The following is a 24,002-nucleotide window of genomic DNA, read 5'->3' on the forward strand; positions in this document are numbered from 1 at the left end:
ATTCCATTTTTTGCTTTAAACAGCTGCATTAATTATGCTCTGTGACCTAATCTGCCTTTTACCTTGGCTGCTAGCTCTGGCAGAAGGCACTGTATTGTCAGAACTCTACTGTAATAACCCTATCATAGTCATTTTCCAATATCTTTTTTTTATAATCAGTGAATGTCTTTTCTTTATACGCAGTGACTTGGTGCATCACAAACAGCTGTTTCTAAAGAAATGCATGACTGCAGTTTATACAGAGATTAGAGAATCCAAGTTTATATAGCCTGTAACTGCAAGAGCTTCTTCAGTTGAAATGCTTCTAGTTATGACTGATGTGGAGCTGAGCTGCCCAAGATTACACACAGGAGTAGAAGTGTTATTAGAACTATGGTTTCCGAGCACAGTTTACAACTCTTGTACCTAATCGCTTTTCATATCTCCAGTGCGGTTCCAATTGGCATTAGGTGAAAGGCATGGTGGGTGTGGGGCGCAAAGGGTATGTTCTTCCTTTTTACCCTCCTACCTTTATTTGCTTGGTGCATGAAGATGCAAGGTTAATCAACATGTTATTTTCACATTTGAGCTAATTACTTTGTGAATGTAAATAGCAATTAAAGATACTTTCAGACTGTGTAAACATGCCTTCCTTTCTCCCTATTTCACTTCCAATATATATGATTGTGTATATTTATCGGAGCCTGCAGTTCGTAAACAACGAGCGATTTGTATAGGGTTGAATTGAAAGTCCCCAAGGCTGTCCCTGTCCCCCCCAGAAATTTATTGTCTCCTACGCCCCTGATAGTGTTAACACTTTTTTGTGCAAATGTTTGGGACCAAAAAGCGCTATCAGATGAAATTAAGTTCACGACTGACTCTGGTCAATAAAACATTAATTCAATAATTGTGAAGCACATTTGACTCCGAAGGGACGGCAGAAGTGCTGTAGGAGGCACAGCCAGCTGGAGCCAGTCAAGCATGAGGCTGCAGAGGTACCGAAGACACCGCTCCGACGCTGTGCCACCGCTGAGACAGGCAGGAGATTGGGTGACCCTCAGCGTAGGTCAACACATGGTGATATATGATGAGGTCTGAGGCACTGCAGAACGAGGGACGAGCACTGTGCCGAGACACCAAACCTGCCTAGCCGGCCCAACTACGGAGCTCGCTGATTGTCCACCCGCTGAGCCAGGAGAAGCTAGAGGCAGAGAACTGGGAGCAGCCCTCGTGTGTGGCTGAATTAAGGTGAGTCTCGCCAGGCCAAGGCTAAGAGATACTGTGAGTCATCTGAGAGATGCCCTCCCGGTTCTAAGCCTCATTTATGCACTCAAGCATTGCAGACACTGTAGGGGCGGGGTTTCTTTGAGCTTGGAGGCAGGGGCGTAGGAGACAATACATTTCTGGGGGGGGACAGGGACAGCCTTGGGGACTTTCAATCAACCCTATACAAATCGCTCGTTGTTTACGAACTGCAGGCTCCGATAAATATACACAATCATATATATTGGAAGTGAAATAGGGAGAAACGAAGGCATGTTTTCACAGTCTGAAAGTATCTTTTATTGTTATTTACATTCACAAAGTAATTAGCTCAAATGTGAAATTAAGGTGGTGATTAACCTTGCATCTTCATGCACCAAGCAAATAAAGGGTGGAGGGTAAAAAGGAAGAACATACCCTTTTGTGCCCCACACCCATCATGCCCTTCGTCTTATGCCAATTGGAATCTCACTGGAGATAGCAAAAGCGATTAGGTACTGATTAGGTACAACAGTTGTAAACTGTGCTCGGAAACCATACTTCTAATAACACTTCTACTCCTGTGTGTGACCTTGGGCAGCTCAGCTCCACATCAATCATAACTAGGAGCATTTCAACTGAAGACGCTCTTGGAGTTAGAGGCTATATAAACATGGACTCTCTAATCTCTGTATAAACTGCAGTCACTAATTTCTTTAGAAGCGGCTGTTTGTGATGCACCAAGTCACTGCATATAAAGAAAAGACATTCACTGATTATAAAGAAAAGACATCAGAAAATGACTATGATAGGGTTATTACATTAGAGTTCTGACATTACAATGCCTTCTGCCAGAGCTAGCAGCCAAGGTAAAAGGCAGATCAGGTCACAGAGCATAATTAATGCAGCTGTTTAAAGCAAAAAATGGAATGTTGCTTTTCTTTCTTCTGCTCTACTTTAATAGCTTGGAATGACAGAAGCTATGCACTAAGGTTTTAAGTGGTTTGTGGGAAAGTTAGTGGTGTGATCATGTATTACATGGGGTAAAATACCCCCTGTGTACATAAGGATATTGCAAGTCTCCTTGAAGTTCATACCTTATAAACAAGCATTGGCAAATCCAATAGGTCTCGCCTATGCAAATTCTCTTGCCTTTGCCAATGTGTTTTAGCCATGCTGTACAGTAGTGAGACTACTATTCAGCATGGCTCAAAGTTAATGGCATAAAGGAGAATGATGTGTCATCGACTGGTGTGGCGTAGTGTCATGGAGTAAGTAGAGTGTCCTAGAATGGAGCAGTAAACTAACTTTAAAGGAACAGGGGTCCCTTGAATAAAATGCAACACCACTCCCATAAACAATGATATTAAAGTAGTATGCAAATTGAATGTTTCATGCATTTTTTCAAACAAAATATAAAAGATCAAATGTAGTGGGAAAACATCAACAGGGAAAATCGAGAAAGACTGGTATTTGGGCATTACACAAGTTATCTGGATGACCCAATGTCACCAATTAAAAGAAAAATGGAAAAGGGAACCTATTTAGTACAGTGGTTTGAAGGAGGCTGCCTGGTTTGTACTGGGTACCTATGGTACTTACACCTTATACCAGGTCCAGTTACCCCTTATTTGTAAAATGTAGGCAGCGTCTAGAAGCCAGGGTGTCTAGGGGTAGCTGTAGCCAAGGCTTATCTAGGAGACATGCAAAGCTCATGCAATACCGCTGTAGTCACACAGCACTCACACACATGAAAGAAAATACTCAGTGTTACAAAAATAAAGGTACTTTATTTTAATGACACAAATGCCAAAAATACCATAAAGACTATACTCCCTTAGGAGGTAAGTAATACACCAAATATATACACTAGTATGCAGCAATAGCAATAAAAACAGTTAGAAAACAGTGCAATTAGTGAAAATCACAATGGTTAGAAATGGGCCTAGGGGGAACACAAAGCATATACTAAGAAAGTGGAGTGCGAATGTCAGTTTCCCACCTAGGCAAGTGTGGTGTGTAGAGGGGCGCTGGGAGTATTAGAAAACACCAAAGGTAAGTAATAGAACCCACCCCAGAGCCCAGGAAAGCAGGAGTAAATCACGGTAAGTTTCCTAGAACACACAAGAACACAAGAAAGAAGATAATACAAGAACCAGAAGATACTTCAAGACACAAAGGGTGGATTCCTGGACCTAAAGACCTGTGGAAGAAGGGGACTAAGTCTAAGAAGCACAGAAGAGTCCAGGGAGGACAGGAGCCCCTGCTAACCCGAATCAAGGTGCAAAAAAAAGAACCACTGGTGAAGAACAACAGTCAGTACTGCACCCAAGAAGATGGATGCGGGTTCCTGGTTGGTGCAGATGATATCCCACACCGGATGGATGATTGCAGTCTGGTTTGCGTCGCTGGATTCCACCAACAAGCCTTGGCACATGCAAAGCTCACGGTTAGCGGAAAATGGCACTGCCTGGGACCAGGAGGGACCTGGTGGACTCTACCCGGGAGGAGGAGTCAGAGGGGGCTCTCAGCAACTCAGAAAGCCCACAGAAGACCAGCCAGCGCACACAGGAGTCCCCCAGCACAGGGACAAAGGAGTTGCAAAAGGAGGCCCACGCAGCACAAAAACAAAGGATCCCACGCCACCAGAAACCATTCAGGAAGCTGTGCATCACAGGAAGGAGTGCTGCGGGCGGAGCTACATTGTGCACAAAGAATTTCATAGAAGGATGCCAACAAGCCTTGGCAACTGAAAAACACGTGGTGCACAGGGGTACTGTCTTGCTTGGGAAGGCAAGCTCTTACCTCCACCAACGTTTGACAGTAGGACGTCAGGACCATCAGGACCACTTCAGTCCACCACCCGTGATGCAGGATCCATGCAACTCGTCAGGAGAGGGGACCCACGCAGATGGTCATCGTTGCAGAGAGGTGCCTTCTGAAGCAGGGGAGTGACTCCTTCACTCTAAGGGAGATTCGTTCATTCTTCTGGTGCAGGCTGAAGACAGGCTGTCCTCTGAGGATGCACGACCGGGAAACAGTTGCATTTGCTGGCAAGAGCTGAAGATACAATGTTGCAGAAGTCATCTTTGCTTCGTTGTTGCAGTTTGTGGAGTTCCTGGAGGGTCCAGATGCAGTTTCTTCGGTGAGAAGGTGAAGTAAAGGATACAGAGGATTCCTGCTGGAGTCTTGCAATCTGAATCTGAAGAACCTCCCAAAGGAGAGACCCTAAATAGCCCTGAAAGGGGGATTGGTCAGCTTAACAGGTAAGCACCTATCAGGGGACGGCTCTGACACCACCTGCTGGCACTGGCCACTCAGATGCTCCTAGAGTTCGCTGACAACTTGGAATCCAAGATGGCAAAACTCAGGGACCCTCTGGAGGAGCTCTGAGCACCACACCTGGGGTGGTGATGGACAGGGGAGTGGTCACTCCTCTTTCCTCTGTCCAGTTTCGTGCCAGAGCAGGGACTGGGGGTAGCTGATCCGGTGTAGACTGGATTATGCAAGGAGGGCACCATCTGTGCCCTTCAAAGCATTTCCAGTGGCCTGGGGTGGCTTCCCCTCCCAAGCCTGTAGCACCTATTTCCAAAGGCAGAGGGTGTAACACCCCTCTCCCGAAGGAAATCCTTTGTTCTGCCTTCCTGGGTTTGAGTTTTTCAAGCAACAGGAGGGTAGAAACCTGTCTGAGAGGTGGCAGCAGCTGGGGATGCCTGGAAAACCTCAGAAGGCTGGAATGGCAATACTGGGGGTCCTCTAAGGAGCCCCCAGAGTGCATGGAATCATACAACCAATGCTTGCAAAAGCCTTGGGGTATGATTCCAACATGTTTGATACCAAACATACCTGTGTTCAGAGGTATCATTATGAAGCTGGGAATAGGTAGTGGCCTATTTCCAGTACATGTGTAAAATGGCATCCCCGCACTCATGAAGTCTGGGAAAATGGTCCTGGAGGTCGTGGGGGCACCTCTGCTAGTGCAGGGGTGCCCTCACACACAGGTACTCTGACCCTACCCTCAGGGCTGGAGGGCCTGCTATAGGGGTGACTTATAAGCGACCTGGTGCTGTGTAACTGGCAGTGAAAGGGTGCATGCACCTTTTCACACAGGCTGCAGTGGCAGTCCTGCAGAAGGCTTTGCATGGGCTCCCTATGGGTGGCAAAAGAAATGCTGCAGCCCATAGGGTTCTCCTGGAACCCCAATGCCCTGGGTACCTAAGTACCATATACTAGGGACTTATAAGGGGGCACCAGTATGCCAATTTTGGGTGAAGTACTGGGTTACCAGTATGCAACAACCATAATTTAAGGGAGAGAGCATAAGTACTGGGGTACTGATTAGCAGGATCCCAGTAGACACACTCAAACACACATTGCAAACAGGCTAAATGTGGGGGTAACCAAGCTAGAAAGAGGCTACTTTCCTACAAGGTTAGCATCCACAATAATGATTTACAAGCTTTTACACACCGACGTTTACATGAATGACTCAAATAGTGAATCAAGAAGTCATTAGCTCATAGTACCTATGCTTATGCCACCTCTACAATATCACAAATGCAAGTCAAGGTACTTTGGCCGACGATATTTCGATCCCCGAGACAAGTATCAGGATCATCCTAAGCCTTTGTTAAGCTCGAGTTAAAAGGGTTACAGAGTGCTTGTAACCAGAACAGCGAAGATAAATCTGACTCGCGTCTCATATGAGTGAGAAGGCAATCAATGGAGATCTGAATCTCTAATCAAGCGCCAATGCCATAAAGTAGTAGTATAGTGGAGCAGTGTCATAGTGTAATAGAGTGTCGTAGAGTGGAAAGGCATAAAGAAGAGTGAACTGGAGTAGAGTGAAGTAAAGTAAGGTGAACTGGCATAGAGAAAGTTGGGTAGAGTGTTGTTGAGCATACTACATTGTTGTATAGTGGAGTGATATAGAGGGTTGTGCAATGGCGTTGAGTAGAGTATTGTAGATTGAAGTGGCATAGAGTGGTGTGGAGTGGCATAGAGTGGAGTAAAGTGGAATGGAGGGGCGTATAGGGAGTTGTGTATGGAGTTACAGAGTGGATTAAGTGTTAGAGTTTAATGGAATAGAGTGTCCGAGTCTAGTATCATGGAGTGTAATGTCAGAGTGAAGTGTCATAGAGTGGAGTTGGGTGGTCTAGAGTAAAGTGGCATAGAGTACAGTGGTGCAAAGTAGATTAGTGTAGAGTGTAGTGGTAGAGAGTGCATTGGTTTTGAGTAAAGAGGTGTAGAGTGCATTGGCGAAGACTGCACTGGTTTAGCGTACAGTACAGTAGCATAGAGTGGTGAAGAGTTGAGGGGCGCAGAGTGGAGTGGCACAGCATAGATTTTAGTGGTTCAGAGTGCTGTGTCATAGAGCGATGTGGTGTATGGTAGAGTGGAGTGTTGCAAGGTAGAGTAGACTGGTGTAGAGTGCAGTGGTGGAGTGCAGTGATACAGAGTAGAGTGGCATAGAGTGTAGTGGCATATAGTACGTTGGTGTAGAGTGCAGTAGAGTGGCATATAGTTGAGCGGTGCAGAGTAGAGTGCCGTGGTGCAGAGTATACAGGAGTATCGTTCAGTGGCAGAGTGCAGTGTTGCAGAGTAGAGTGTCATAAAGGGCAGTGGTGTAGAGTAGAGTGGCATAGAGTGCAGTGATGTAGAGTGATGCAGAGTAGAGAAGAGTGGCTTAGAGTACAGTGGTGCAGAGTAGAATAGAGCTGCATAGAGTGCCGTGGCATAGAGTAGATTACTGCAGAGTACAGTATAGTGGTGAAGAGTAGATTGTTGCAGAGTCGAGCATAGTGATGTAGAGTGCAATAGCATAGAGCGGTGCAGAGCAGATTGGAGTGGCGCAGGGTACATTGGAGTGGTGCAGGGTAGATTAGACTGGCATAGCATAGAGTGGAGTTGCGTAGATTGCAGTGGCATAGAGGAGATGATTTCAAAGTAGAGTGAAGTGCCCTACAGTGGAGTGGTGTAGAGTAGATTAGAGTGCAGTGGTGCAGAAAGAGTGCAGTGGGACAGAGTACAGTGGCACTGAGTGCAGTGGTGCAGGGTAGAGGGGCATGGAGTTCAGTGGCAGAGAGTGCAATGTTGCAGATTAGAGGGTCGCAGAGTACAATGGTGTATTGTAGAGTGGCATAGCGTGCTGTGGCGCAGAGTACAGTGGCGTTGGACACAGTGGAATAGAGTGCTGTGGTGCTGAGTAGATTGGCATAGAGTGCAGTGGCATAGAGTGCATTGGTTTTGAGTAAAGTGGCGAAGAGTGCACTGGCAGACTGCAGGGGTGTAGTGTACAATCGTTAGAGTGGTGTAGAGTGAAGTGGTACAGCATAGATTGCAGTGGCGTAGAGTAGCACAGAGTGGTGAAAAGTGGTGTAGGGTGCAGTGGCATAGGTAGAATGTTTTAGAGTAGAGTGAAGAAAAGATAGAGAAAAGATAATATACGTCAATATGCTGAAGTATGTAACGATAACAACAACATAAATAATAACGCTAGACATGACGGCCCAAAATGAAATATGGCTTCTCCCTGTTAGCCACGCTGTAATCAAGCGCTTCATTACCGAGATAACAAAACATCAAACATAAATGTTAGAAAAATATACCCTTCTAATAGCTAAATTGTTGTGTGAAAAGGTCAAATCTGGGCTCAATCTCGACTTCACTGTTTCACCAACTGGTGTGATCTTAGGCAAATACAAATATTGTGTTTCACAGAGTCTCCTTTCTAGCCTGCAGGCATCAGGGTGAGTGGGACTCTGTTCCCTCTTTAGATTTTCCTCATTGTCTTGCAGCTCCTCTTGAAGGCCTCCTGCAGTGCTCCTCTTCAAGGCGGCAGGTGATGCAGACAGTAATCATCCAAAACTCTTCTCCTCCTCCTCCTCGTGCCCTTTGTTCTTATGAGCACCCTTAATGCCCACAGCTGTGAACAAGACAAACAAAAGGGCAGAGGGCGCAGGGGGCCTCCGGACTCACCTTCATTCTGTTACCATCAGATTGGAGGATGGTCAGTACAGGGCTATCATAAGTAGCGCTTTTGTGCGCTAATGGCCCTCTGAATAATAGATGTGAGAGGGGAAATTATTTTGTCCCCTTGTCCCCCCCACCTTCGTCCCCCGTGTCCCCCACCCTCCAAAATCTGGGGGGGATACATCCCCCGCGTCCCCCACACTTCCTACGCCCATGCTTGGAGGGTGTACTCGACCTCTGCAATGTGTGTGCCCAACTTTCCAGCAGAAGGCCCCCAGCTAGGACTGGGTGCAGCTTGTGGGGGTAGGTTGTTGTGCCCTGCTCAGAACCCCCTGTCCTCTTGTCCCTGGGCTCAGGCTGTCGAATGGTCGAGGCCTTGGAAGAGAGGTGCAGGATTCAAGGAAGGAAAGGCTGGCCAAAGGTCAACAGTAATGCTGAACAAAAAACACCCACCTAGTTTTAAGCGTTGTTCAAGCGCCAACGCATTGCACTCAAGTACTGCAAGCATTGCAGCACTGTAAGGCAAGAGTTCCCTGAGCATGGGGGGTGTAGTCGCCCTCTGCATAGCGCATGCCCAACCTTCCCACAGAAGCGGCCCAGCTATGACTGGGTGCAGCATGTGGGGTCGATGTTCTGCCCTGCTCAGAACTCCCTGTCCTTTTATCCTTGGGCTGTTGCATGCTCGAGGCCTTGGAAGAGAGGTTCAGGATTCAACGAAGGAAGGGCAGGCCAACGGTCGCCACTGATGCTGAATAAAAAAATTCCTAGCAATTTGCACAGCTATACCAAGTGGAACTCCTTGAACAAATTGGATAATCTAAGGAGTAGGGGTCAAGAAAGGCTGGGGCCGGGTGAGGGCGGGGGCTTAAATGTAAATGTAAAAACACAGAAGCCTCATAAGGAGCAGTGAACAACTGCCTTTGACTTTCTACACCGGGTGGAAGGTCTCACACACAGTCTTCGTGGCCCAAAGGCAGGTTCCTAGACCACAAAGAATCCAAAGGCCATGAAGAATCCAAAGAACACAAAGATCTCTATGAACACTAGAAATCACAAAATCATTCCAGCCATTGCAAGCAGCTGTTAGATTGTACGTACTAGCATTTAACAAAATGGTCAAGCCCAAAGCGAAGAAGAATAGTAACATTGGTATTGGCCAAGGAGCTGTGTTGGGTGATGAGGCAGCATAAGGATCTTGGCCCCAGGAAAATATGGGCTTGGGCAAGAGAAATGTGCTCCTAAAGGCTACAACATCCATTGCAGATGCAGAAGACAACTAGCTCTTAAAAAACACTTTACACAAGCACTTCACGAGAAGAAAGATGAAGGCTGGCGAAATAACCAAGACAGAACCATTGTACCATCAGGTGGTGGTGTAGGCACCTCAAGAAACTAGTAGCCCCGGAAGCACCAGCTTAAAGAAGTCCGTAATCGCCAAGATGGTGGAGTTGACTGACTGAGTGATGACTTTAAGGAACAAAAATGAGCAGGCAGAAGGTCCTGAAATCTTTGAGATCTCTAACACTGGAAGCGAGAGACATAAATCCCAAAAGCAAACTCAGTAATTATGTAACAGAGTGAAAACCAAGCCTCAACCCAATTGTAATGACTTTGTATACCAACAGTAACAGGCAAGGTTCAGTTCACACCCCAGACTCTGTAGAGTTGAGACCTGCCCCATCTGAATTAGGACAAAAGTTTATAAGAGTCAATATTACATCAACACGAGCAGAACCATGTGCAGGAGGGGGATGATCGGATGTGCTCTACCCCTCTGACAAATGGAGAAGAACAACAGGGGAGTTGGGTTGCCCCTACAAGTCACAATGCACACTGACTCATCCACTAGCCAATCCTTGGGAAAAGGCAATAGGCATAGAGGGGGAACAGCGGGCACACCAAGGATCTAATTTAATAGACGATAATTATGGAGACTCCAAAGCACTTGGTGATGGCAGAGCTGATCACATTATCACCACCATCAACTCTTCCTTACGGGCTGCAGTCAAGGCACTCATGTGGCAGTCACATAAGTTAGAAGTTCAGGTTGAGGTAATACATATTCTGGCGCAGAGTGTCTTGTCGCTGGACAAGAAGATGGACAATTTGAACATTAAGGTTGATCATTGCTTCATCCAAAAATACAACGATCATACAACAAACAGAGCCATTATAGACACGTTCACCAAATTACCAGAGCTTCGCTCGTCATTATTAAATCATTGCAAGACTACGCATTTGGATGCCACAAACAAAAAAAAATCTACCACTCAGACTTCACTGGAGAACCTTGTGAACGCAGGCTGTATGGGCAAAGACATTACAGACAGCCGTGCTTCAGAGAGCGCTCAACCTATCAGGACAGCAAGCCCAGAGGATAATGAGCATCGTCCATGGTTGGACTCATATGAACCCAATGCAGAAGATGATAAAACTGGTTATCAGGAAGATCAGCAGAGAGGGCCTGTGAAACAAGTTGAGGGAATCTACAATGGTCTGCACCTAGGCAATCAGGCAGGTGGGGTGGATTCTGGAAGCACGAGCGGTAAAGGCTTACTTTCACGCCATCAAAAGAAAACATTAGACAGGCTATGAAAAATAGCAGAAGAGTGAGTTGCCTCCCCCTCAATTGATCTCATATCACACAGGAAATATGTTGTGCTGCAACTGAATGCATCGATGGTCAGGTAAACAGCAGGGGTACCACCAAGGAGATCCAAGTGAACTATCCAATTTTCAGCATGTTGCTCAAAAATCAATCACCAAAGCCAAGCAACAAACAGGTAAGCAAGTGAAAATGGAAGCTGATTTCATGCCTGGCAACATAAGGCTTTGCACTCTCCAAAGCCAACCTATGCTCAGGTGGTGGACCCCACCGGCAATTGGTCTAAACAACAATCAAGCTATCAGCCCTCTGAAACCACACATCAGCACAAACTATTTGCCAGGCATGTTGGATTCCATCAGGCAGGACCATCACAGAGGAGGCGCGTGGGCAAACAATTTCTGACACACGACGTACAAGGACCAGGATGCAAGAATTCAAATGAAGGTGGCCAGCAACTCTCCACTTACAGAGATAATTCGGCATAAGCGTCGGCACCACCTAACACTGTCCTGATCTTTACCCCACATTATAAGACGAGGGCCTTGGGATATATTAAATTGGTCCGATATTCTGTACCACTTGAATAACATTCCATCACTCAAGTAGCAGACAAGAGCACACCTGCTGTCCGTGCAGTTTAAGAACAGTGCATAAACTAACCATAAGGAGTCAACCTTTACTGAATGATCCAATTCCGAAGACACCAGAAAAATCATGGCTGACAACAGGAAATTACTGGAGTGGAGAATTATCATGTACACACTGACCCAGGAAAATTACCCTTACATCCTGGTAGACAGACCACAGTTCTGTCAGACAAACCTCCAGAACAGTTCCGATAAATTCAGTACCTCGACACAGGATAAGGCTGCCTATAGCATTTTGCAAGAGACAAAGCAAGTAAGACCTTCTAATTGTGGAAAAATGATTACTATTCAAATGATACAAGACATGGGAGGTAACATCCTTCAATAGACTAAGCACATCAAAGAACTAGGAAAAGCATTGATCATGCAGACTGGTTATGGGTTCAAACTGCTCACGGCCAAGGAGTAGTCTTACATCAGGTCGCAAGGGGGGGTAACACAGCTTCATGCAGAGCCACATATAAGATGATAAGCTGGAATGTGGCTGGCCTTTATCCCATTGTATCCAACACAAACACTGTGATGTTCTTGCAAACAGGGGATATCCTTAAAGAAATTTGTCTGACGACGCCTACCATCATTCAAGTGTTTCATGCAATCCAAGTACCAGCCTTGAAGGAAAACATGCTTGGGAGGCCTATGGGAGGCCTCACGATCTATGTAAAATTGGACCTATGTGTGGAAATAACGGTACTTAGTCTTCCCTCTAATGATCGACAGGCGCTGGTGCTTAAAGGCTTGGTAATAAACGGTACTTGAATTATAGCATGAAACCTGTACATCAACCCCCCGGATTGCAACTCAACCAGTAAATGTTAAAGAACTGGTCAAAATGATGAAATCTGTTCCATGTGAATATATCCTGCCTACAAGTGTATCATTGCTTTACGTGATTTATGCCTGTCAGGTCCACAGAATAGGGGCTCCCCATGCGATCTGCTAGCGGCTTACTTTCACGAGTTCGGCTTATGATTGGTGAATCGCACACAACTTCAAACATTTAAAAACATCTCGACATTAGACTACATATTCTTAAGCAGGAGTTTGCAGAACTGCTTTGTTGTGTTTCAAGCACAGCAGAGATCAGAAAGTGACCACTACCCGCTATCTATAGTATTTAATGCAAAGTTAACAACATACATGAAGGAGAAATGGATTGAACAACCACTTACATGCAACCTAGGCCCAATTACTAGACAGATCAAATGGGATCAAGTGGCAAAGAATAGGTATGCATCTTGGAAAGCCTCAGCCTCCATTTCAACTTTAACACTCAACGCTACAATGCCACAGGAAGAATAGGAGTTAATAATTATGCGCTATACAAGGCCCTATTCAGAAATGAGCATAGGACGTCTTCATCCAAGAACCAGCGTCACCACTGATCCACAATCTCTGGAAACAAAGACTTACGGGAGAGCAAACGAAATCATCGCTGTGTTGTGGCCTACCATAGAATCTGGAAGAATCGCTATACAGAAAGAAAATTAAAAAGCGCTAGGAAGGAGCGTCAGAAATTGGTTTGGCAGCCGAAACAAAAACAAACAGAGAACGAATTGTTACATATACGTTCCATGCAAGCACCAAGTATGTTGAAGGTATTCAGGAATTACATTAATAACTTGTCTAACAAATCATTTGTTAAGGACAATTCAGTTTCAGCAGAAGGGTAGTGCACTTATGTTACAACCGTAACTTTGATGTTGAGATACAGATCACAGCCACAAAGTGCTTTCTCAATGAAGTTTTGGACGACTTGGAAGAAAATCCAATATGTATCACCGAAAAAGAGATATCAAACATCCTTAAGAAGACTAGAGCAGATGGGGCACCGGGTCACAGTTATCTGCCGGGGAGCATTTTTAAAGATGACTAGGCTTTTTGGGCACCACTCATGCATAGCCTAATCAATGAATGTATTTTGTCATCTATCATCCCAGAATCCTAGAAAAGTTCCATTTTGTTTCCTATTCCCAAAAAAGGGCCTTTGTACCGCCCCCGAGAATTACAGATTAATTGCCCTGCTTGAAGTCGATGGAAAGGCATTCGTGCTTCTGCACGAACTTGAGGCATGGATCAATGAAAGTAATATCATCCCGTACTATCAGACTAGTTTTAGGTCAAATTCATTAAACATCGACAATGTAAGCACCCTCTCTTTTTTGGGGGAAAGGCTGCTGAAGCCAGTATGTCCCTGCTCCACACCTGTTTAATTGACTAGAGTTCTGCTTCTGATGGAGTAGATCGCAACATTCTCTATGCTAAACTAGCTATGTGGGGCATTCCCAAGCCACTATTGGCAGCAATTACAGCTCTGTATACGGTTACACAGGTGCACATTAGGATCACACATTGCCACGCCACTGAGAAAATATACACCAATAAGAGGCTCAAGCAGGGTTATGTCATCGCTCCAACTCTTTTCGACATTTATACAGCCAACCTGGTTGCTCCGCTGTTGAAGGGCTGGACATTTCCACCCAATTTGTCACACCGCACACTTCCTATAATACAATACGCCGATAATCTATTATTGCTGGAGCACACACGAGTTTCCCTAACAAGAGGTCTGAGGTTACTCCATGCCTACAATATTAAGAATGGCTTACAGGTAAAAGCTAAAAAATCTAAATTCTCGGTGTTCGGACGAAGATCCAAAACAAGACAGCTAGAATGGCAACTGGGCCCACTCAGGTTAAGCACAACTAGTAAATACAAGTATCTCGGGGTCTGGTTGTCGGACTTTGGAAAGCCCATCAGGTACACCAAAGCACAAACCGGAAAAGCTGCAAAGAGAGCAAATGCATTATGTAAGTTCCCTTAGCAGAGGGTATTCTGAGAGTGATACGTGCTAAGGTCTTACCTACTATTACCTATAGTCATCTGGCTTTTCCAGGCATGTTCACATAGACTCTGCAACATTGGCACGTTTCAGCATATAGAAAGATCTTTGGCATTCCCAAAGGGCCACAGCACACTTGGATTCGCCTAGAATTTGGACTGGTCAACATGGCCAACTATTATACAGGGAGTGCAGAATTATTAGGCAAGTTGTAATTTTGAGGATTAATTTTATTATTGAACAACAACCATGTTCTCAATGAACCCAAAAAACTCATTAATATCAAAGCTGAATATTTTTGGAAGTAGTTTTTAGGTTGTTTTTAGTTATAGCTATGTTAGGGGGATATCTGTGTGTGCAGGTGACTATTACTGTGCATAATTATTAGGCAACTTAACAAAAAAAATATATATACCCATTTCAATTATTTATTATTACCAGTGAAACCAATATAACATCTCAACATTCACAAATATACATTTCTGACATTCAAAAACAAAACAAAAACAAATCAGTGACCAATATAGCCACCTTTCTTTGCAAGGACACTCAAAAGCCTGCCATCCATGGATTCTGTCAGTGTTTTGATCTGTTCACCATCAACATTGCGTGCATCAGCAACCACAGCCTCCCAGACACTGTTCAGAGAGGTGTACTGTTTTCCCTCCTTGTAAATCTCACATTTGATGATGGACCACAGGTTCTCAATGGGGTTCAGATCAGGTGAACAAGGAGGCCATGTCATTAGATTTCCTTCTTTTATACCCTTTCTTGCCAGCCACGCTGTGGATTTCTTGGACGCGTGTGATGGAGCATTGTCCTGCATGAAAATCATGTTTTTCTTGAAGGATGCAGACTTCTTCCTGTACCACTGCTTGAAGAAGGTGTCTTCCAGGAACTGGCAGTAGGACTGGGAGTTGAGCTTGACTCCATCCTCAACCCGAAAAGGCCCCACAAGCTCATCTTTGATGATACCAGCCCAAACCAGTACTCCACCTCCACCTTGCTGGCGTCTGAGTCGGACTGGAGCTCTCTGCCCTTTACCAAGCCAGCCACGGGCCCATCCATCTGGCCCATCAAGACTCACTCTCATTTCATCAGTCCATAAAACCTTAGAAAAATCAGTCTTGAGATATTTATTGGCCCAGTCTTGACGTTTCAGCTTGTGTGTCTTGTTCAGTGGTGGTCGTCTTTCAGCCTTTCTTACCTTGGCCATGTCTCTGAGTATTGCACACCTTGTGCTTTTGGGCACTCCAGTGATGTTGCAGCTCTGAAATATGGCCAAACTGGTGGCAAGTGGCATCGTGGCAGCTGCACGCTTGACTTTTCTCAGTTCATGAGCAGTTATTTTGCGCCTTGGTTTTTCCACACGCTTCTTGCGACCCTGTTGACTATTTTGAATGAAACGCTTGATTGTTTGATGATCACGCTTCAGAAGCTTTGCAATTTTAAGAGTGCTGCATCCCTCTGCAAGATATCTCACTATTTTTGACTTTTCGGAGCCTGTCAAGTCCTTCTTTTGACCCATTTTGCCAAAGGAAAGGAAGTTGCCTAATAATTATGCACACCTGATATAGGGTGTTGATGTCATTAGACCACACCCCTTCTCATTACAGAGATGCACATCACCTAATATGCTTAATTGGTAGCAGGCTTTCGAGCCTATACAGCTTGGAGTAAGACAACATGCATAAAGAGGATGATGTGGTCAAAATACTCATTTGCCTAATAATTCTGCACTCCCTGTACATCTATTGAAAAAAAAAGGCATAATCAAGTATTACCAATGGGTGTCTAGGGCTACTCCAGACATATTGAGAGATACACGCCGTACCATTTTCAATGGAAAAACATCCATCTGATTATGATATTTAGTCACGGCTGCAGCCACACTGAATGTGAGTTTAGAGGCTACAGAAAACACCCTATTGACACCAGAAGCTCTAAAGAAGACGCTAAAAGCACAGGCCAAATGATTATCAAGAGAACGGGATATTAGAAGAATCAAAGGCAGCCATGGATTAGAAGGCTTAGTTCAATTGTATGAAGCCGTCCACCTATAGCTATATTTTAAAGTTGCCCTGTGGGGACAAGCTTTTAGGAATATACTGATGACACAGCTTTTAACCTTGCCCATAAATTAATATCGGCACATTGGAAAAACAAATACAAAATTGCTTTCTAGGTGCCACCTCGTCAGAAACTGCTATCGATATATGCTGCTGCCCTGTATTGCTTGCTCAGAGACAGATTTATCTCAGACATGTTTTTTGTACAAAATGGCATAAGAACCTGCAATGAGGCCATGACATTTATTTACTCAGCAGTAACTCCAAAAGCCCTAGCACAGACTAGCCAATTTATTTTTATGGCTGAACGGAGCATGTATGATGCCACGGTGCCAGATTAAATTCATTGAAGGATGATATGCTTTCCCATGTATGTCAGTTTTAATGCCTTATTGCGTTTCTGACCCGATGTACAACTAGGCATATAGTTGAGGGGCTTATGCCAGTACGATACTTCTTGCAGTATCGCCTTGTATGTGTTTAACACCTTATTGCTTTTTTGACCTCAGGTATTAGTAGGCATTTAGTTAGCGGGGGCTTATGCCAATAGGATACTGCAGTATTGCACTCTGTCAGCACTTGCATGATTTAAAATATTATGGTTACACTCTGCACAGTAGGGTATTGTTTAGTCATCATGACCTCTTTGACACCCGCTTCTTTATTTACTTGGCAGCACTCTTATCACATCCCTGCTCTTACTTAATTTCTCTGGGTTTTGATTACTGTTTTTTTGGATTTATGCTAGCTCCCACTCCACAGTGATGGATGTTTCTGCAAATTGAGCACTCCATAGTATTCCAGGGACTGACGCTCTGCGACTATTGACAGGTCTAAGCATATAGAGAACATCCAGTCATTGATTAGAACAATATGACCAGCCCAATACCATAACTAAATGTCTGCGATTCCTAGGCCCTTGTCATATAGGCCTAGTACACACCAGCAGTATGCAGTACATAGCTGACCTCCATCCGCAAGAACCTCACAATAGCTGACTGCAGGGAATGAACGAATGGGGGGGTATGTTATATGGTTAGTTTTGTAAAGTGTATAACAGTCAGGGTAGGAATATCATTTTAGGGAATGCTCTTCTGCTATTGTAAGAGGGAGTTCTTCCCAAATATCCATGTCTCGCCTCACTCGAGAGACCAGGGGTGCAACATTCTTGTCCCATGCGCTCTCTCTGGTGTAGATTATGAGCATGCCCAAGTATTTGAAGAGGTGATCAGCCCAATTTAGATTGGTGTGTGCTTGAATATCATCATGTACCACAAGAAGTTAGTCCAGTTCACCGTCATCCCAACACATTTACTTGTTGTATTTGCATCAAACGTGGCGGGGGGTCTCAGGGTTACTGATATAAACCAAAAAGTTGTCAGTGTACAACAAAATTCTGTCCCCAGTGTCCCTGAGCTGGACGTCCTATCTAATCCATTCCGCCAGAGGTTCTATCACAAGGGTACAAAAAGATGTGATAGGGGACATTTCTGTCACGTACTTCGCTCAAAGGCAAATGTTGATGATCACTCCCCATTCAGTCCCCATTAATTCTGACTCTCGACCATGGGCTAGAATGGAGTACAGAAAATATCAGTGAAAGCGGGAGCCAAAATTGATACATTCTAGCAAGGGGAGTAGGACGAGCCACTGTACAGAACTGAAAGCTTTTGCAAAAATCAATGAACACCAGGGCCTTACATTCCCTCAGCCTCACCAACAGTGCCATTGTGGGTTGGAGAAGCCCCAGGCAATGCAGAGTGATATGCTCTGGCATAAATCAATTTTGATCCAGATGTATCACTGTTCAGATCACTTTAAGTACCCTGTTGGCAAGCATCTCTGCCAGTAGTTTCGACTTCAGGTTTATAAGGAAAATGGGCCTGTATGACGCATATTTGTCCGATAGCTTTCCAGGCTTTAGAACTACAGAGATAATGGTCTTGCGGAGGTAGTGGGGTAGCTCTATGGCTCGACTACCATAGAATACATTACCATAAATAAGAGGGCCAGTCGGGAAGAGTATTTCTTAAACAGTTCGAGTGGGTAAACACTGGGGACCGGCGTTTGTTAACCAGAATCAATTGGACAGCCTTTAAGGAGTTTAAGTAATTTATATTCTGTCAAGAGAAGGGCTGATAGCAATGTGTGTCTTCTGCAAGATCCTATCAATGTCTAGCTCAACGCAGAACTTTGCAATGATAGAATGACTGCGAAAAATGAATGTAGCAAATTCTGTGATTTATATATTGACAGATTCATGCAAAATTGTTTCTCAATATAAACCTTTTCAAATGTTTTCACTACTGATTTTGCTACTTTGGAAAAATATATTTTGGGGTCTAAAAAGAAGTTCCCTTTTCAGAACCCCCTCTGCCACCACCTCTAGTATCGGAATCATTAAGAAGTGCTGTGCCCAACTGAGACACATTACTTTTTAAGCCACTTGTCCAAACATTAACTCATGTTCAACAACTATATCAAAGCTCAGGATTACCATGGCCCATGTGATCAATAAGGAAACGACCAGATTCTGTCTTTTGCTTATAAGGTCTGCAGTGATACAGTCCTTAACTATCTTACCATGTCACAATTACATCTAGCAGGTATGTGGCATGAATATGCAGGTCTCCTTGCTAGCAGGTCCAAGGGTGATCAAGAACAGTCCTGAAGGTATGAACCAAAATGGAGGAACGTGTGTAATAAATTCGAGTAATTATGAAAGATAATTACAACTAAACAGACATAAATGTTTCAGAAAAACAACACCACATATTTGGGGTTGTACTCACCCTAACTTTGGCACTCCTTAATGCAATCGAAACCAGTCTTCCGTCAACATTGCCTAAAGCAGTTCGACCTCTCCAACAACGTTCTTCAAAGAAAATCAAGAATTCAATTTTCAGTTTTCAAATTAATTTTATTGGTTTTCAAAAGCAAATTAAATATTTAAAATATATGAAATACTGGATGTTTGCAAACCAACTGCATTACAATTGCTGATGTTGTCTTTCCTAAAAATAAACATTGGAGAAGGAACATAATACCAAAACAACAAACAATGTAGTTCTTTTCTCCTTCCTCTTCCCCCCTTTTAAGTAATTTAGCACCCAGACACACAATCACTGAGTTGAGGAAATATTCTGTCATTATTCACAACCAGCAATGAACTCCCCAGGATGACCAAGCATAGCCCCTGGAAATTTGGATACAAATGTAGGACCATGCGACCTGTTCGACAAAATGTTTCAAGTTTGCCACCAGATAATTCAGCAAGGTTTGGGCCGTTTCTCATTTACTAAAGATCATCTGCTTGACAGCTACCAGTATGAGTGTTGAGGCACACTCTGGCTGAATGGAGGAGGAGTTATGTCATTGATCACTGCAACTCAATAAGAAGGTGCTCAGGTCTTTAGGTGTGGCATTCCCTATAACATCAGCCATTTTATTCACAATTTCTCCCAAATCAAAAACGATGTCAATCCACATTTTTTCCACACTATGGTCATCCAAACACATATCAGGTCTTTCAATATCTATCTTTTTAAATATTGCTGTGGCATACTAGCCACAGCACTTTTATTCTGAACTCTCTGTCTGCTTGTGGTTTATGCAGGTCCTAGTCCACAGTGCATTTCCTTTTATCTTTAGATATCTGCAACTGACTACATGGGCCTCTACCTCCTGATATTTCTTACTTTTGAATCCTGTGAGGTTAGGATGTAATTTTTATAATGCTGAAATTAAATAGCCTATAATGGACTAGTTTTCTGCTAGCCATCTGAAGATTGAGCATAAGCATCAGGCAATTTACTTATCGAGATGTGCAACCTTTACATTTCCCCCATGCAAATGATCAGACATTCACTTCCTTGCAATTACTTCAACAACACCTTTACTTTGTATAGCTGCACCATCGCTTCCCTCAATGCATCATAATATTAAAATAAGACTTATAATTACTGTGATTTAATTCAAGTTATAATAAAGGAAAATGCAAATTAATATATAGTTTTATATAAGATTGGTGTTGGGTGCTAGAATAAGATAACCAATATCTTAAAAATAATTTAGTTCAATTTAGGATTAGGAGCAAGGATTAGTATTCAATTTAATGTAAATAAAGCAAAATAAAAACAATATTAAGAAAGTGGTTTGGATTAGTATACAGTTTAGGGTTCAAGCTATGAAACAGAGAGAAGGTAGGAAAAATTAAAGAAGAAATACATGTAATTTCAAGGTTGTGAAGAGGGAAAGGTAATACACACAAAGCCATATAACTCTCACTGAGGAGCCTGGAACCATGAATCTTGGTTTCCTCAAACTGCATTTTCTTCAACAATACAGAGATGATCTAACCAACTATCAAGAAAGTCCGTCAGTCGTGGCATTCATCATTTCTTCAGGTCTAAAAGCAAGTTTCCTTCATTAGAGTAAACAATTCAGGAGTACTACTCTTCTTGGTTAGATCACCCCAAACATCTTCAAGAGCCTTGGCCATTTGAGATACACAGGAGCTGCGGCTTATGCATACATTGAACTGCAAAGGTGTGTTCAAAGGCACTACTTTATTACTTCTGGTTTTGATTCATTCAGGTGAACATTTCATGTTTATTCAATAATACCCTGCTAGAAACAGCCTATTAATTTTCAAAGTTAAGTGTGTGTGTGTGTGTGTGTGTGTGTAAAGTTACTCGTGAGGGCTTGTAAGGGCCTTCAATATTAAAATAATGATAGGAGCAGGTTATGGGTCAGATCTCTTTAATGATAAGTGTCAGCAAGAAGGGATAAAGTGTCTTGGAATAAAGGAAGCTAGCCTAAGACACTGGAGGGAACCGCCAGAAGACCGTACCGCGGTCAAAAGACCGCGGCGGTCATTCTGGGTTTCCCACTGGGCTGGCGGGCGTCCGCCAAAAGGCCGCCCGCCAGCCCAGTGGGAAACAGCCCTCCATGAGGATGGCGGCTCCGAATGGAGCCGGCGGAGTGGAGGATGTGCGACGGGTGCAGTGGCACCCGTCGCGTATTTCAGTGTCTGCAATGCAGACACTGAAATACAAAGTGGGGCCCTCTTACGGGGGCCCCTGCAGTGCCCACGCCATTGGCATGGGCACTGCAGGGGCCCCCAGGGGCCCCACGACACCCCTCACCGCCATCCTGTTCCTGGCGGGCGGAACCGCCAGGAACAGGATGGCGGTGAGGGGGTCGGAATCCCCCATGGCGGCGCAGCAAGCTGCGCCGCCATGGGGGATTCCCAGGGCAGCGGAAAACCGGCGGGAGACCGCCGGTTTTCCTGTTCTGACCGCGGCCGAACCGCCGCGGTCAGAATGCCCAAGGGAGCACCGCCAGCCTTTTGGCGGTGCTCCCGCGGTCCCCGGCCCTGGCGGTATTTACCGCCAGGGTCGGAATGACCCCCTGTGTGACAGAAATGTATGGTAGGATGAGCCACTGCCATCCTATCCTGTCAGGGCAGCAACCTACCAAGTACAGGGTCTTTCACCCTCATATGTGGAGGGTACCAATTTGGATAAGGCTAGACTAGTGCTCAGCAGCCTTCAAGTATGAGGGATTTGGGGTGCAAGTCCTCCCTCAAATATTGGTCTCATTCGGTCTAGAGGGAGAATGTGAAATCTTGGCCTTAAAAAATTGTATAGTTTGAGCTCAGGGTGTTAGCCCTGATTTCCTAAATCACAACGTGTATTTGTACAGGAGTAGGTAGTATTTCTTTCTATAACAAGCGCATAGCAGCTGTTCATGCCATTAACTTCCATTCCTATTCATGCATCATCATTTCACTAATATGACAGCATATGAATTGTGCCTTGTGAATGTTGCCATACAGATTACTGAATCATTTCTCATTACCTCTTTTTTGGTGTGTATCGATACACACACATACAACAGCACCCTTCTGCCGCTCCGGCTACATTGGTTCTAGGTAGCTGCTTATGTTTTAGTTCACCTAAACACCCACAACTAGACTCTTTCTGTAAACCAGGCCATCCAGGTGGCTCTCTGCCTCTTACCACAGCCTCTTGCATCTTTCCTCCTGCCTCTCCTAGTCTCAAAAAAACTTAACATAGTGGCTGCTGAAGTGACATGAAAATGAACTGGAAGCGTAACAGAAACCATGAAACATACCATGGGACCTGCACAGTTTTACAGTAAAAGCAGAATATACACATAAAAAATAACCCAACAGACATTGGCAGTGAGCTATACACAGGTGAATGAAATAAAGGAACACTGCATGCCCAATCCAATGCTGATCATGATAAGGTAACAAGTTCACTTCAAGACATACTGAAATAAGTAACCTGAAAGAATAGCAGTTAAATTAAAACACTTTTTAAGCAAATACGAAGGTATTTATGACTCTAAGAACACAGGTTCACTGGCACATACTTCGTGTTTCCAAAGAGGCTGTAAACCTGCTTAGACAATGAGTGCAGGAAATCTAATCATCTCAGAGTACATGGATGTCTTAGGGTTACAATGATAGGCCACACATGGTATTACAATTGTATTTGCTGTAGCAATGGATGTATTCAAAAGTGAAGAATGGTTAGTTTGTCAAGCATTGTTAAAGTCGCAAGTGAAGAATGTGTAGATTAGTTTGTAGTTAAGGGGTTACTGGGCCAGAGGTGTTCAAATGTTTTTCCGTTTCAATGTATGACTGGGCAGTGAATCATTATTTACTGTCTTGCAATAAAGCATTGTGTGATTTTGTATAGTTTGGGCCTCTGCAATTGACTTCAGCTGCCCGCATGTGTGAGGAAGGCCGATATCCCGGTTGCAACACTAAAGGTCTGTCTTTTCACTGCCAAAAAAGAGCTAGTCATTTTTCCAGTTTTTAAGTTTTTATTTACCCTGCAACAGTGGGGCAGCTAGCACAGGAGTCTCATTCCAGTTATTTTCACCTGACTGCCGACGCCGGAGAACCACTTACCCCGGGCTGCATAGATATTGTACATCTTTGATTGGGTAATCAGACACCGTAGTTTCTGAAGTTCTACCTGTGGACGGGGCTGGGAAAGATTCCTGGGACTGCGGTCTTTCAAAAGTGAGGGCAATTGTGGACTAACGTTCCATGCTATTTATCTAATGTATGACATTTTCCCTTGGCACAGCTATAAACATAATATTATAAGCGATATAAGGGTATCACATACAAGATTGTGTACATGTATTGCACAATATAAGGAAATAACTGGTTCAATTGCTGTTCCTAATGACGAGCTGGAAGTGGTCAATGTGGGTAATGTGAAACTCAGGGGGTTGGAGGGGGGTGAAAAGGTGTTTTTGTTGACACAGTAGGCGAGCTGAAAAGCTGATGTCTCTAAACGTTACCTCCAATAAGACCTAAAAACAATGAAATTGCTGTCCTGTACCTAATGTCAGGAAGTCATTTCATGGTCTGAGAGAAGCACAGTTTTCTTCTTGGAGTGTAAAAAAAGTGACCAGGGGTGACTCCTGCTGCATTTACCATTTTAGAGTAGACTACTGATGATTAATTGGGTGCAGCTTAACCGGTTAACTTGTTATTCCTAACGACAAGTTAAATTTAGTCAATTTGGGGTTGCCAATGCATGTCTAATAATTTGACATAGAGGGACAGCGGAAAAGCTGATGTTGTTAAAATTTAC

At 44.1% G+C, this 24,002-nt stretch overlaps 1 protein-coding gene across 4 annotated transcripts in view; it reads right to left on the reverse strand.

The window, feature by feature from the left end:
• The window catches only part of PTPN3 (protein tyrosine phosphatase non-receptor type 3), a 1,694,656-nt gene that overhangs the window by 1,477,633 nt on the left and 193,021 nt on the right, over window positions 1-24,002 (reverse strand). For 2 of the 4 annotated variants that reach the window (XM_069219598.1, XM_069219597.1), the window contains one exon: window positions 19,152-19,234. The exons of the other annotated variants lie outside the window; for them this stretch is intronic. The gene's annotated coding sequence lies outside the window, so the exon portion shown is untranslated. The remainder of the gene's footprint in view (window positions 1-19,151; window positions 19,235-24,002) is intronic. 4 annotated transcript variants of the gene reach the window in all.

The sequence above is a fragment of the Pleurodeles waltl genome, chromosome 2_2 (assembly GCF_031143425.1).
Source record: "Pleurodeles waltl isolate 20211129_DDA chromosome 2_2, aPleWal1.hap1.20221129, whole genome shotgun sequence".
Taxonomy (NCBI): domain Eukaryota; kingdom Metazoa; phylum Chordata; class Amphibia; order Caudata; family Salamandridae; genus Pleurodeles; species Pleurodeles waltl.